This window comes from Rana temporaria, chromosome 5, assembly GCF_905171775.1.
Source record: "Rana temporaria chromosome 5, aRanTem1.1, whole genome shotgun sequence".
Taxonomy (NCBI): Eukaryota; Metazoa; Chordata; class Amphibia; order Anura; family Ranidae; genus Rana; species Rana temporaria.
In genome coordinates this window covers 376,866,599-376,880,322 of record NC_053493.1, presented here as the reverse complement: position 1 = coordinate 376,880,322, position 13,724 = coordinate 376,866,599, and the positions used below count along the sequence as shown (strand labels likewise).

At 41.0% G+C, this 13,724-nt stretch overlaps 1 pseudogene; it reads right to left on the bottom strand.

Annotated features, from left to right (window-relative positions):
- LOC120941314 overlaps positions 1 to 13,724 on the bottom strand; it is a 258,756-nt pseudogene that overhangs the window by 127,845 nt on the left and 117,187 nt on the right.

The following is a 13,724-nucleotide window of genomic DNA, read 5'->3' as shown; positions in this document are numbered from 1 at the left end:
CATCCTCCCCAGAACTACACCTCCAAAGAGCCCTTTCCTTACTTATAAAAACTGGGCAGGTTCGGGGGACTCAAGCAGTAGCATTGTTTTTCTGGGAAATAATTTAACAGAAACGTCCTGCTGCAGGTACAGAAACCTACCAGAAACCTACCAGAATCCTAAAAAGTGTTATCAGCCCTGCCTATGGTCCCATGCACACTGGGTGTTTAGCCCCAGTGAATGGGGCTCTGGCATTTAGCAGCTAAACACCAGAGCCCAATTCACTGGGGCTAAACACCCAATGCGCATGGGACTTTAGGCAGGGCTGATAACACTTTTTGGGATTTCAGTACAGCAGTGACACTGTGTTGTAAGCTCACAGCAGGAAGGTATGAGCTTACTGGATTTCTGGTAGGATCACTAGGCTAGTTTCTGTACCATCAGCAGGAAGTTAGGGGTTCATTGAATTCCTGACAAAATCACCAGTTATTTTTCTGTACTTGTAGCATTTTTAAAGGGTTAAAACATGTACATGTGTTGTTGAGTTTTACTGAATATACTATAAAATCTCCATAATAACAATATCAACATTTTATCTGAAATAGAAGCAGGTTTAATTATTTTCCCGATCTGCTAATTTTCACAAAAATTTATCCAAAAACAAAGATTTTGTTTAAGGCACACCTTCCAGAATTCCAGAATCTTCAAAATTATATGATTATTACCTAAACAAAAAAAACTTTAATTAACGCAACCTTTCTAAATTAAATTTCTAAAGTGAACTTGCCGCTAACACCCCAAAGTGTTCCCACCACACTTATTAAAACAAATTTAAACCCTGTGACTAGTGTTATAAATATTTAAACGTATTCTTGTTCAAAAATAAAGTTACATAGTTACATAGTTAGTCAGGTTAAAAAAAGACACAAGTCCATCCAGTTCGACCACAAAAAAATAAACAAACAAAATAAAAAACATAGTACAATCCCATACACCCAACTCCATACCCACAGTTGATCCAAAGGAAGGCAAAAAACCCCAGCAGAGCATGATCCAATTTGCTACAGCAGTGGAAAAAATTCCTTCCTGATCCCCCGAGAGGCAATCGGATTTACCCTGGATCAACTTTACCTACAAATCTTAGTACTCAGTTATATTCTGTACATTTATGAAAGAATCCAGGCCTTTCTCAAAGCAATCTACTGAGCTGGCCAGAACCACCTCTGGAGAAAGTCTATTCCACATTTTCACAGCTCTTACTGTGAAGAAACCTTTCCGTATTTGGAGGTGAAATCTCTTTTCCTCTAGACGTAAAGAGTGCCCCCTTGTCCTTTGTGTTGACCGTAAAGTGAATAACTCAACACCAAGTTCACTGTATGGACCTCTTATATATTTATACATGTGGATCATATCCCCCCTTATTCTCCTCTTCTCAAGAGTGAATAAATTCAGTTCTTCTAATCTTTCCTCATAGCTGAGCTCCTCCATGCCTCTTATCAGTTTGGTTGCCCTTTTCTGCACTTTCTCCAGTTACCCGATATTCTTTTTGAGAACTGGTGCCCAAAACTGAACTGCATATTCCAGATGAGGTCTTACTAATGATTTGTACAGGGGCAAAATTATATCTCTGTCTCTGGAGTCCATACCTCTCTTAATACAAGAAAGGACTTTGCTCGCTTTGGAAACCGCAGCTTGGCATTGCATGTTGTTATTGAGCTTATGATCTACCAAAACCCCCAGATCCTTCTCCACTACAGATCCCCCCAGTTGTACTCCCCCTGGTATGTAGGATGCATGCATATTCTTAGCCCCCAAGTGCATAACTTTACATTTATCAACATTAAACCTCATCTGCCACATAGTCGCCCAATTAGACAGAGCATTGAGTATCTGTGGTCACACTATATTTTATATAAATATCCTGTATTTAAAAAATAAATAACAACCATATAAACAGATCCAAAATAAAGTGCATCGGTGTCCATGTTAAAACAAAATATACATATAGGGGGTTATTTACGAAAGGCAAACTACAAGTGCAAAGTGCACTTGAAATTGTAACTTAAAGTGCACTTGGAAGTGCAGTCGCTAGAAATCTGAGGGGAAGATCTGAAATGAGGGGAAGCTCTGCTGATTTTATTATCCAATCATGTGCAAGCAAAAATGCTGTTTTTTATTTTCCTTGCATGTTCCCCTCGGATCTACAGCGACTGCAATTTCAAGTGCACTTTCAGTACCATTTCATGTGCACTTCACACTTGTAGTTTGCACTTGTAGTGCACAGTGGATTTGCCTTTTTTAAATAACCCCCATAGTGTCCCTGTTCAAAATGGTCACAGTAAGCTCCTTATTTATATCTTGAAGCTTTTCACCTGATACCAATAATCCACCACCGTAATTACAGCAATCACTCAGTGCCACATAGCGAGATGATTGTGATTTGTGACGTCATCCCGCAGTCACCTCTCTATGTGGTTGTAAAGCCAACATATGCTATTACCAGCTAGCACTGCTCAGGTGCTTTTTAAGTTAGTGCAATACGTTTTTACTGTATTCTGTCCCTATTTCTTAGGCTCACCTGACACGGTGGGAGACAATTTGCGTATATGGGATATCTGGAAGGATAGAAAGCTACATCAACTTCTATTGCATCCCCTGTGGGGAACAGCTTGTTATGACCTACTAGTGGTGCAGGGGTCATAACTTTATGGTGAGAGGCTAGTGTGCTCAGGTGGAGGATACAATTGGCACTGTTTGATTGCTGTAATCACAGTGGTGGAATATTGCTATCAGAGGAAAAGCTTCTAGTTATAAATTAGGAGCTTGCTGTGATCATTTTGAACATAGACGCTACAGTAAAACCTTGGTTTGAGAGTAACTTGGTTTGAGAGCGTTTTGCAAGACAAGAAAATGTTTTTAATACATTTGTACTTGATATACAAGCGATGTCTTGATATAAGAGTAACGTCATGTCACAACTGGGTATAAAAGAGAAGAGAGGCACCTCTAATGCCTTGTACACACGATTGGAATTTCCGATGGAAAAAGTCAGACGGACTTTTTCCATCGGATATTCCGATCGTGTGTAGCCCCATCTGAGTTTTTTCATCGAATGTTATGAATAAATGGTTACGGAACGAATCATCGGATTTTCCATTATTTCTTATGGGGAAATTTGCTTTGATATACAAGTGCTTTGGATTACAAGCATGTTTACGGAACGAATTATGCTCGCAATCCAAGGTTTTACTGTATATGTATGTGCTTTAACACGGACACTGATGCCTTTTTTTTTTGGTCCGTTTATATGGTTGTTATTTATTTTAAACACAGGATATTTATGTATAATATGGTGTGAGCACAGATACTAATGCACTTTATTTTTTATCAAGAATACATTTAGATATTTAGAAATGTATGTATTTGTATTTTTATAAATACATTGGGATTTATGTTAATATTTTGAAATTGCACTAATCGTAGGGTTTAAATTATAAGATTATTAGCTATCTACAAATACAAATTGTCTTTGCAGCTATTAAGCACAGCTGGTGGCATCAAGAATATTCCCCATACAGTCAAAAATACAACAGATAGTTTGTTATAGTAATGGATAAATTGCATACAAACCTGATTGCACTCGAGGCCCACTGTTGAAGGCATTGCCATCATAGGTAAGGTTGCCAGGACCAGACACTGAAAATACTCTATATCCAATACCCATTATTAAGGGCTGAGAGTTCCATGTCCAGACTACAGTGTCACCTACAGATATATCCAGCCTTGATGGAGACCAAGCATAGCCAGCACCGTATTCTGAAATAAAAATTTGGATATTACTAAATGAAAATGTTTCACAACAAAGAAGATGCACATGCAATACTATACTGTACAGTAACTATTTACCAGTTATTCGCCATTCTCCCCAGAACAGGAGAATAGTGATCACTAGACCCAAATTTAAATAGCAACAGTCTTTTTACATTAATATCTCACTTACTGTGCAAAATATATCTGATATTCTAGAAAGTGCGTAAAAAGCTAAAGATTTATGGGCCATGTAGGCAGATACGGTCTACTTTCTCCACTGCAGGTGGCGCTCTTCCGCGGCGGCACTGCAGTTGACGAGGAAGTCAAGATGAACACAGTTCCTCTATGGTTTCCTGTGTCTTTAAGCAGCAGCCATCTTGGGTCAGCCAGAGCCTATTTAAGGCCTTAGCTCCCAGGTTTGGCATGCATTTGCAAGCTGATAGAGTAGGAACAGGTACCCCGCCTGGTAGGGACAGTACTAGTGGCAGGGAAAGGTTCCTGATGAGTAGGGAAAGCATAGGACTTGCAACTTATTTGGAAACCTGCCTAATAGGCATGAGACGGCCAGGCCGCATTCGTCCCCTCTCTACAGACACAGGCTGCATTCTGCTCTCTCTACATGCTGTTGGAACTGTGAGGCCCCGTACACACGACCGAACATGTCCGCTGAAACTGGTCCAAAACTGTTTTTCCGGCCGTGCGGACAGGTTTCCAGCGGACAAAAGTTTCTTAGCATGCTAAGAAACTTGTCCGCTGGAAAGCTGTCCGTCGGACATGTCCGATGGTTAGTATGACTCATCGGACATGTCCGCTGGTTATGATGTCTAACCAGCGGCCCGAAATCCCGCGCAATGCGTCGAATTGATTCGACGCATGCGTGGAAGCATTGAACTTCCGTGTCAGAGAACGTTGGTGTCTTCTACGTCACCGCGTTCTCTGTCCGCGGGGATTTTGGTCTGATGGTGTGTACACACATCAGACCAAAACCTCCCAGCAGACATGTCCGATGAAAACGGTCCGCGGACCGTTTTCATCGGACATGTTCGGTCGTGTGTACAAGGTCTGACTGTTTCTGGTTGGGTTGCGTTCCCACTGGGTTGTTTGTGAACTGTTTTTGCATTATTTAAATACAAGTTATTTCATTGCACAGGGACTGTTAAATGTCTTATTCCATCGCACCACACTGCACCCCACCTACAGCCATCTTAGTTCTTCAAGATAGCAAAGATCCAAAAAACAGACCGCTGGACAGGAACGTATTAACTCTTTTCTTTACAGGGAACTCTTTTTTGAGATGACTGAAAAAGAATCACTTATTTATGGGGTTCCCATTTCTCCAAAAGTCTCATATAACATGGAAGTATTCCAAAGAGCTTTGGGTGGCCACTCTCTCCTACCTTACGTAAGACCTCTGATTATGCACTGTATATACCACGGGTATATTTCCATATTAAGCAGTTTCACTCTGGCACATTAAAGTTTTAATTTTCTAATTACTTATTCAATACAAATACTGATTCAATTATGACTGAAATTAACAAAGATAGAGCCTGCCCAAAGAGAGACCTCTGTGCCAAAAGCGGTATAATTCTTAAATGTGGGCCAAGGTAGAGGAGTCCTCAAGCCTTATTTAAGGAGAAAAAAGTTAATATACATGAAATTATGGTAATGTAATAGGTTTTTTAAATGCCCCATACAAACAAGCGGAATTTCCGACAGCAAAAGTCTGATGTGAGCTTTTCATCGGAAATTCCGACCGTATGTATGCTCCATCAGACTTTTGCTGTCGGAATTTCCGTCAGCAAAAGTTTGAGAGTAGGTTCTCAATTCGCAAAATCCATTAGTCTGTATGGAATTCCGACAGGGAAAAAAACATGCATGTTCGGAAACAATTTGACACATGCTCAGAAGCATTGAACTTCTTTTTCTCGCCTCGTCATAGTGTTGTACGTCACCGCGTTCTTAACGCTCGAAAGTTCAGAGAACTTTTGTGTGACTGTGTGTATGCTTGAGTGGAATTCCGTCGGAAAAAACATCCAACTTTTTTCCGACGGAAATTCCACTTTTGTGTACGGCTTGATTATAGGCAAAGTCATGCTGTGTAAATAAATACCATTTTCATGTATGTCTCAAATTTAAGAAGAGGACTCTACTCCACTTACGTGCATTGCTTCCTTCGTTGGTGACAGTAAAGACATTTTCCGGTCCCTGAATCACACAGGTCAACTCAGTGTCTGAACTAACAGAGACATTGCATGGGAGGGAGCCTAAAGTGTAAGAAATAATATGAAAAGAAATTCTAAATATAAAAAATAAAAGCTTACATTGATTAAAGATTACATCGAAAAACAACTCAAGCCCTGTACACACGATCGGTTTGTCTGATGAAAACAGACCGATGGACTGTTTTCAACAGACAAAGCGATCGTGTGTGGGCCCCATCGGTTTGTTTTCCATCAGTGAAAAAAAATTGAACATGTTTTAAAATCTTCCTATGGATAAAAAAACGATAGAAAAAAACGATCGTCTGTGTGGAACTCCATCGGTCAAAAATCCATGCATGCTCAGAATCAAGTCGACACATGCTCGGAAGCATTGAACTTCATTTTTCTCAGCACGTCGTAGTGTTTTACATCACCGCGTTGGACACGGTCAGATTTTTGACTGATGATGTGTAGGCAAGACTGATGAAAGTCAGCTTCATCGGATATCCGACGAAAAAATCCATCGGATTAGATTCCATCAGATATACGATCGTGTGTACAGGGCATTATAGTTTCCATCAAAGAAGTTAAACTTACTACTTATGTATAAAGGTAATGGTAATTCTCTGAGAAAATATGTCACTTTGGCCATTCAGGGAAAAGTAACAGGTTGACAGACTATCCACCCACTGATGCTCATCTTTTCAGTCCAATCAGTTTTCCTACTTTAACTGAAGCCCAGATGAAGGAGGAGTGTTTTCTGACTTCCAAAACATGTTGGGTGTTTTCTAGTTCAAACTGATAAATCATTTTAGACTTATTGTTATTTTGTCAAGTACTGATTCTATTCATGTTTTTTTTTTTTTAACATGCTGGAGGGTAGCCCTGTTTTTTTGCAAGCACCCAAGTCAGTAAGCTCTTGAATATTGTTTTCTTCTCACTATTTTATATGAACCAAGAATTAAAGTGATTGTAAACCTTAAAATGTTTTTGCTTTAAAATAAATAACATGTTATGCTTACCTGCTGTGTGCAATGGTTTTGCACAGAGCAACCCTTTGAGTGCCCCACAGCAAGCCACTTGCTATGGGGGCACTTATGAGTGCCAATGGCTCCCGCTGCTGTATCTGAGCCAGAGAAGAGCGAAAGAACAGAGAGCCTAGTGCAAATCGCTGTATAAGGACCAAGTATAAGAGGCAGGTGGGGAGCTTTGGGATCCTGCAGCTCAGAAGGGTTTTTACTTTAATGCAGAGAGTGCATTAAGGTACAAGTTCTTAAGCCTTTGGAACCACGTTAAGTCCCAGTGCTTCTTGGATGCTTTTTTCAGTGTCAGAGCTCATACGCTGTCTGTTAGTTTCCTTAGAAATACTAGGTGCTTCTGGGTGGGAGGGACCTCTTTTGAGCATCTCCCCTACTTCCTAAGATGTAGCAATTGAATCTGAGCAGCCAATCATTAGGGCTGGACATTATAACATGGGAGAGAAAGTCATTAACCCTGTATAAGCTCCAACATGAACTGACACAGAACTTACACAAGGATTGAACCCATGGCTCCCACAGACATATGGAGTGGCAGAGGGTCATAGTGAAGGTATCATTTGTTGGACGTCCTGTCAAGAGAACCTGTCAATTATCTATGAATGGGCAAAGTGACAGATTCTCTTAGTTTTGACAAATATGGACAATTCAACAACTTTGGACAAAGAACAAGTATTTGGAACTCTTTGATGGGGAAACTATGGAAAATCACACATCTACTGTAGATGGACATCATTTACTTTCATTCACACGTCTCTCGCAAAGATTTCAGGACTATGACTCCATTATATCTGAGTAAGATTAAATAGTGGCGTTCACACCAATGCAATGTACAAATAAAGAAAATAAATGCACTGCCATTGCTGACCTCCTTGGGGAAGTTCTAGTTGCATTGCTACAGAGTTTCTCTTTTTGTAGCTTTCATATACAGTGAACACTGCCCTTCCATCGAGAGACTGGGATTGCCTTCTCTACAAAACGTATTGATTCTCCATTGGAGTTGAGCGGACACCTGGATGTTCGGGTTCGGCCAAACTTCCGGAAAAAGTCTGGGTCCGGGACCCGAACTTGACCCCGAACCTGAACCCCATTGAAGTTAATGGGGACCCGAACTTTTGAGTACTAAAATGTCTCTAAAAAAGTAATGGAAAAGGCTAGAGGGCTGCAAATGGCAGCAACATGTTGGTAAGAGCAAGGCAAGTAGTCTGATATGGAGACACTGCAAACACTGGAGGAAGCACTGCAAAATATATTGTTTTGCCCTAAATGGGTGCTTTTTGAATAGCAAAATAGAAGAACAGTAGCTCAAGTGTTTATCTCACACGTACAGATATGGAGAAAACACTGCAAACACTGGAGGAAAAAAAAACTGCAAAATATATTTGTTTGCCCTAAATGGGTGTTTTTTGAATAGAACAATAGAAGAACACTAGCTAAAGTGCTTATCTTACACGTACAGATATGGAGGAAACACTGCAATTTTTTTTCTCTAAATGGATGTTTTTTGAATAGCACAATAGAAGAAAAGTATCTAAATCGTGTATCTTACACGTACAGATATGGTGGAATCACTGCATTTTTTTTATTTATTTTTTTGCCCTAAATAGATGTTTTTTCAACAGCACAATGGAAGAAAAGTATCTAAAGGGTGTATCTCACAGTAACATATGCAGTGCTGGTGTAATTTGATTTCTGAAGCAGGACTGACTCCTATATATTTCTCTCCCTACAAGCAAAACCAGGAACCTTTCCCTAAAGTATCTAATGCAGAGTGACTTGCACATATGTAGATTGCTGAGTAATTTGATTTCTGAAGCAGGACAGTCTGACTCCTATCTAATTCTCTCCCTCAGAGCAGCAGCAGCAGCAGCAGCAGCCTTTCCCTACCCTATCTAAAGCAGAGTGACGTGCTGTGCTATGTGCCTCTAGCTTATATAGAGGCTGGGTCACATGCTGGGTCACATGCTGCACTGGCCAATCACAGCCATGCCATTAGTAGGCATGGCTGTGATGGCTTCTAGGTCACACGAGTAAAACAAATGTTGATTGGCTGCCCTGCAGCGCGCCATTACATTGCCGAACCCGAACTCGAACCCGTACTTACAGTAAATTGTTCGGGTTCGGGTACTAAAAACCCAAAAGTCTGGTACGAACCCGAACTTTACAGTTTGGGTTCGCTCAACCCTATTCTCCATTAAAGACACAGACAGCAGATGTAAACGCATTTCAGCCTTGTGGGCCTTGTTCACTAGTATAAAGAACAAGGCCCACAAGGCTGAGCAAGGCTGAAACTCAATTACATCTACTGTGTCTTTTATGGAGAATCAATACATTTTGAAGATTTTAAAAAGCAAGCAAGGACCACCTTTTCTCATGATTGTTACTGCAGCTGTGCGATTGCCTTTCCGCACCCGGGTAGCTCTAAACAGTTTTCTGATCATATTGGGTAGCAGCACCCGTCTTCTGCTCTATTTTATTGCCTGCTATACAGTACAACTGAAAACCCTGTAAGCTTGTAAAGCCATGTAACAAATCTTTGTTATCACTTACCTATTTGTACAAGAATATCTTGGGGGTTAGAACTGAATCCGGATCCTCTCAATGTGACATGAGATCCTCCATACACAGATCCATACTCTGGAGAGATGTTGTTCACATTTAGAATGTACTTTATCGACGCCTCAATGCTGAAATTAGACCAAAAGCCATCAAGCTTATTATACTTCTCAATATAATGCCTGCTCACTGCCTGCTTTAATGTCATAAATGTTGTACCAAAGTATTTGCTTTGCATCCCCACTTGCTTCAATGAGTCATGTTTGGTGGAGGTACTGCCAACTGAACACCCTGGAAGCAATTTTTTTATTTTTTGCCGAGGGGGAGTGAGGGGGCTGGGGTGAATCAAAGCAACACAATCCTGACATTTGAACACCCCCATCCACTGCCTTTGCAATTTAAGGGGGTGCTAAAAACATGGCTTAACCATGTGTTTTTAACACCCCCTAACTGCAGGTCTAAATAAGCCCTTAACCGGTTAAACACTGGCTCACGCACATATACGTCGGCAGAATGGCACGGCTAAGCAAAGTGACGTATATTTACGTCACTTTGAAATCCCTGCCGTGCAGGCACGTGCTCCTGCCGCAAGCTCCGTGACCGTGCCAGCGGGAACCGCGGACTCAATGTCCGCCGGTGTCCCATGATCATGTCACAGAGCTGACAGCCCCCTAACAGTTAGAATCATTCTCTAGACCACACTTAACCCCTTCCTAGCCCCTAATGGTTAACCCCTTCACTACCAGTCACATTTATACAGTAATCAGTGCATTTTTATAGCACTGATCACTGTATAAATGTGAATGGTTCCAAAATAGCGTCAAAGGTGTCCGATATGTCCGTCCATAATGTCACAGTCACGATAAAAATCACAGATCGCTGCCATTACTAATTAAAAAAATATTAATAAGAATGCCATAAAACTATCCTCTATTTTGTAAACGCTATAACTTTTGCGCAAACCAATCAATAAACGCTTATTGTGTTTTTTTTTACCAAAAATATGTAGAAGAATACGTATCAGCCTAAACTTAAGAAAAAAATAGTTTTTTGATATATTTTTGGGGGATTTATTATAACAAAAAGTAAAAAATATAGCTTTTTTTATAATTGTCGCTCTATATTTGTTTATAGCACAAAAAGAAAAACGCAGATGTGATTAAATACCACCAAAAGAAAGCTCTATTTGTGGTAAAAATGGACCGTCAATTTTGTTTCGGAGCCACACTGCAATTGTCAGTTAAAGCGACGCAGTGCCGAATCGCAAAAAATGGCCCGGTCCTTTGGCAGCCAAATGGTCCGGGGCTGAAGTGGTTAATCTGGAAAGTGCTTAGGGAAAACACAGGATTCCAAAGAGAGACTGAGGTTTCAGCGCATCCCCAATAGTTTTTCAAGCCCCTTCCTTCATAGAAGAAGAGAAATAGGCCAAATACAGAGAGCACCAAGCAGTAGGTACAATGGTATTTCTGGCACAGTACCTGGTAACTGCATATCCCCAATTGGCCACATGGACCAGGACTGGGTAGGTCCCAGGAGGAAGAGCAGGAAGGACACATGTAATGCTTGTCGGTGTCCACTTTATCTGTTCACAAGATGATTTTCCGATGAACACAGTGTTGTCTGCTGATGCATTGCTAAAGTCTGATCCTAAAATAGTCAGTGTTGTGTTGCCTGTAAAAAAAACAGAGAATTGTATATGCACTTAAACTTTCTATTAACAGAAATCATTTGTTCTGATTTGATTACAGAATATATACTTGACAAATAAAATATACATTAAGAAGGAATTTAGTGTATGTTCTCACCCAGAACACTGCTGATGTTTGGGCTGATTCCAGTTATAGTTGGAGCCGAGACTGAAGTGAAACCAAATGCATTCGGTAAGGTGCTATTAAAGCCACCGGTGAAAACAACAACATCAGCCTGTCCAACAGATCCCTGCAAATAAGGTTTGAGAAATGATTTGTGTGTATACGAGAAAAGAAAGATATACAGTATGGGCCAGATTCGGAGAACACTTACGCTGGCGTATCTACAGATACGCAGCGTAAGTGTCCAGATGCGCCGTCGTATCTATGCGCCTGATTCCTAACACTAGATATGCCTGAAATATGGCTTCAGCCGACCGACGTAAGTTGCCGTACGCCGTCGTATCTAGGGTGCATATTTACGCTGGCCGCAAGGGGCGCTTCCGTAGATTTACGTGTCAAATATGCAAATTACCTAGATACGCCGATTCACGAACGTACTTGCGCCCGTCGGATTTAGCTACGCCGTTTACGTAAGGCGTACGTCCGGCGTAAAGTTACCCCTGCTATATGAGGCGCAGGTAATGCAAAGTATGGACGTGGGAACAAGCGTATATTTTTACGTTGTTTACGTAAGTCGTACGTGAATGGGGCTGGGCGTAGGTTAAGTTCACATCGAAGGCATTGAGCCGTCGTATCTTAGGTCTTAAATTCGACGGGAATCTGAGCATGCGCGCGCATGCGCCGCTCGTTCGGCGCTTGTTGGCCTAGGCCAAGATACATGATTGGATATACCCCTAATTAGCATTAGTCAGTGCATCCACTAATATTTCCAGTTTTAATATATCTGTGCAATATGTAAAAAAAGAAAGGGCGATTCTGTTACTGTACAGTAGGTTGCTAAAGTCAGTGCAAAGTTCTTTCTCTAGACAGGGAACCTATACTAAAAGAATAGGAAGATTGGCTGAAATCTTTTTTCACAATAATGAGCTGTCATTTATTGGCTAACTTGAGTTATTGAAGCTGTAGTTTAGGTATAGCTTTTTGAATTGCATTGGTCCAGCTTATTCTGCTGATTAAATCATGTTTTTTTAAATACACAGAGGGCCTGATTGTTCCTCTACCAAACATGAACCTGCCAGTAATTAAGAGCGCTTCTCATCCTCTACTTACCGCTGAAGTCCTGCACTGAATCATAGTCAGGTTAATGAAGTTAACAGCGCAAGCATCACCACCAATTTCTACCGCTGAATCACTGTCAAATCCCCTGCCGTGAATGGTTACCAGTGTGCCCCCTGGTGGTAGAAGGCAGAGTAAACATCACACTGAATGTATACATCTACTAATGATTTCCATTTTATTTTATAAAGTGTTGTTTTATAATACAGACATGGCAAGAGTATACATTTGCTAGCATTCTGAATTGTTTACTTTACATGATTGTGTAAATTCCTGACATGTCACAAACTGACAGCAAAAAATGCAATATTTTAAAAAAAAGCTGTTCATTTTATCATTAAAAAAAAGCAGTCACCATACTGTCAAGTAATTCTGCCCAGGCTAAGATAATGTCATCAGTCTACTACAGGCAGGAGGAAGGAATTCCTCAGAAGCAACATTTTCATACTTTATATTATGGTTTATTCTCCCCTTGGGAATTTGGTTTATAGCTAAAGGCCAAACTTGTTTTTTTTTTTACTTCTTTCTTTTTATTATTGTATTTGAGTTAGAGTGGAGATGGATTAGAACTCCTGTCCAGTGGCGTATCTAGGGTATGGCAGCCATGGCAAGTGTCATGGGCGCCATATGAAGGGGGCGCTGTTGAGTGGCTGGGCAGCAAGGCACTTACCAGGGTCTGAGGGTCTCTTCTTCCCTCCTCCCGAGCATAGGCAGGATCTACTTTTCAGCACCTTTGCTAATGGACAATGGCAGTGATATCCCTGCTGCGTTCAGCCACAGCCCTCCCCTGTTCTCCCAGGCTCTCCCATTCCATCTGGTCAGATTGACAGCGTACAAAGAAGAAGGAGGAACATCAGTTTCTCCCTCTCCTCTGTGAAAACTGAGGCCTTAAGTGATGAAGATTTCACAAACAAATGCTGGATGAAGATTTCATCACTTCCAGTATTGGTTCTGCATTTTGCTGGCCTTGGAGGGCAGAGGAGGGATCATGGGTCTAATAAACCCCAGATTTCTCCATAAAGAGGATACAGTATGTCACTACCCAAGGTGTCACAAGGGATGATAAATATCACTAGTTTTGTTAGCTGTTTTTTTGTTAAGGTGGGTTTTAAATGTTTTTACAGGGGCGCAGTTTCAGTGCTTGCCATAGGCGCTATTTTCACTAGATACGCCTCTGCTCCTGTCTGTTTTTTATTGCTGTCTGTGTTCCC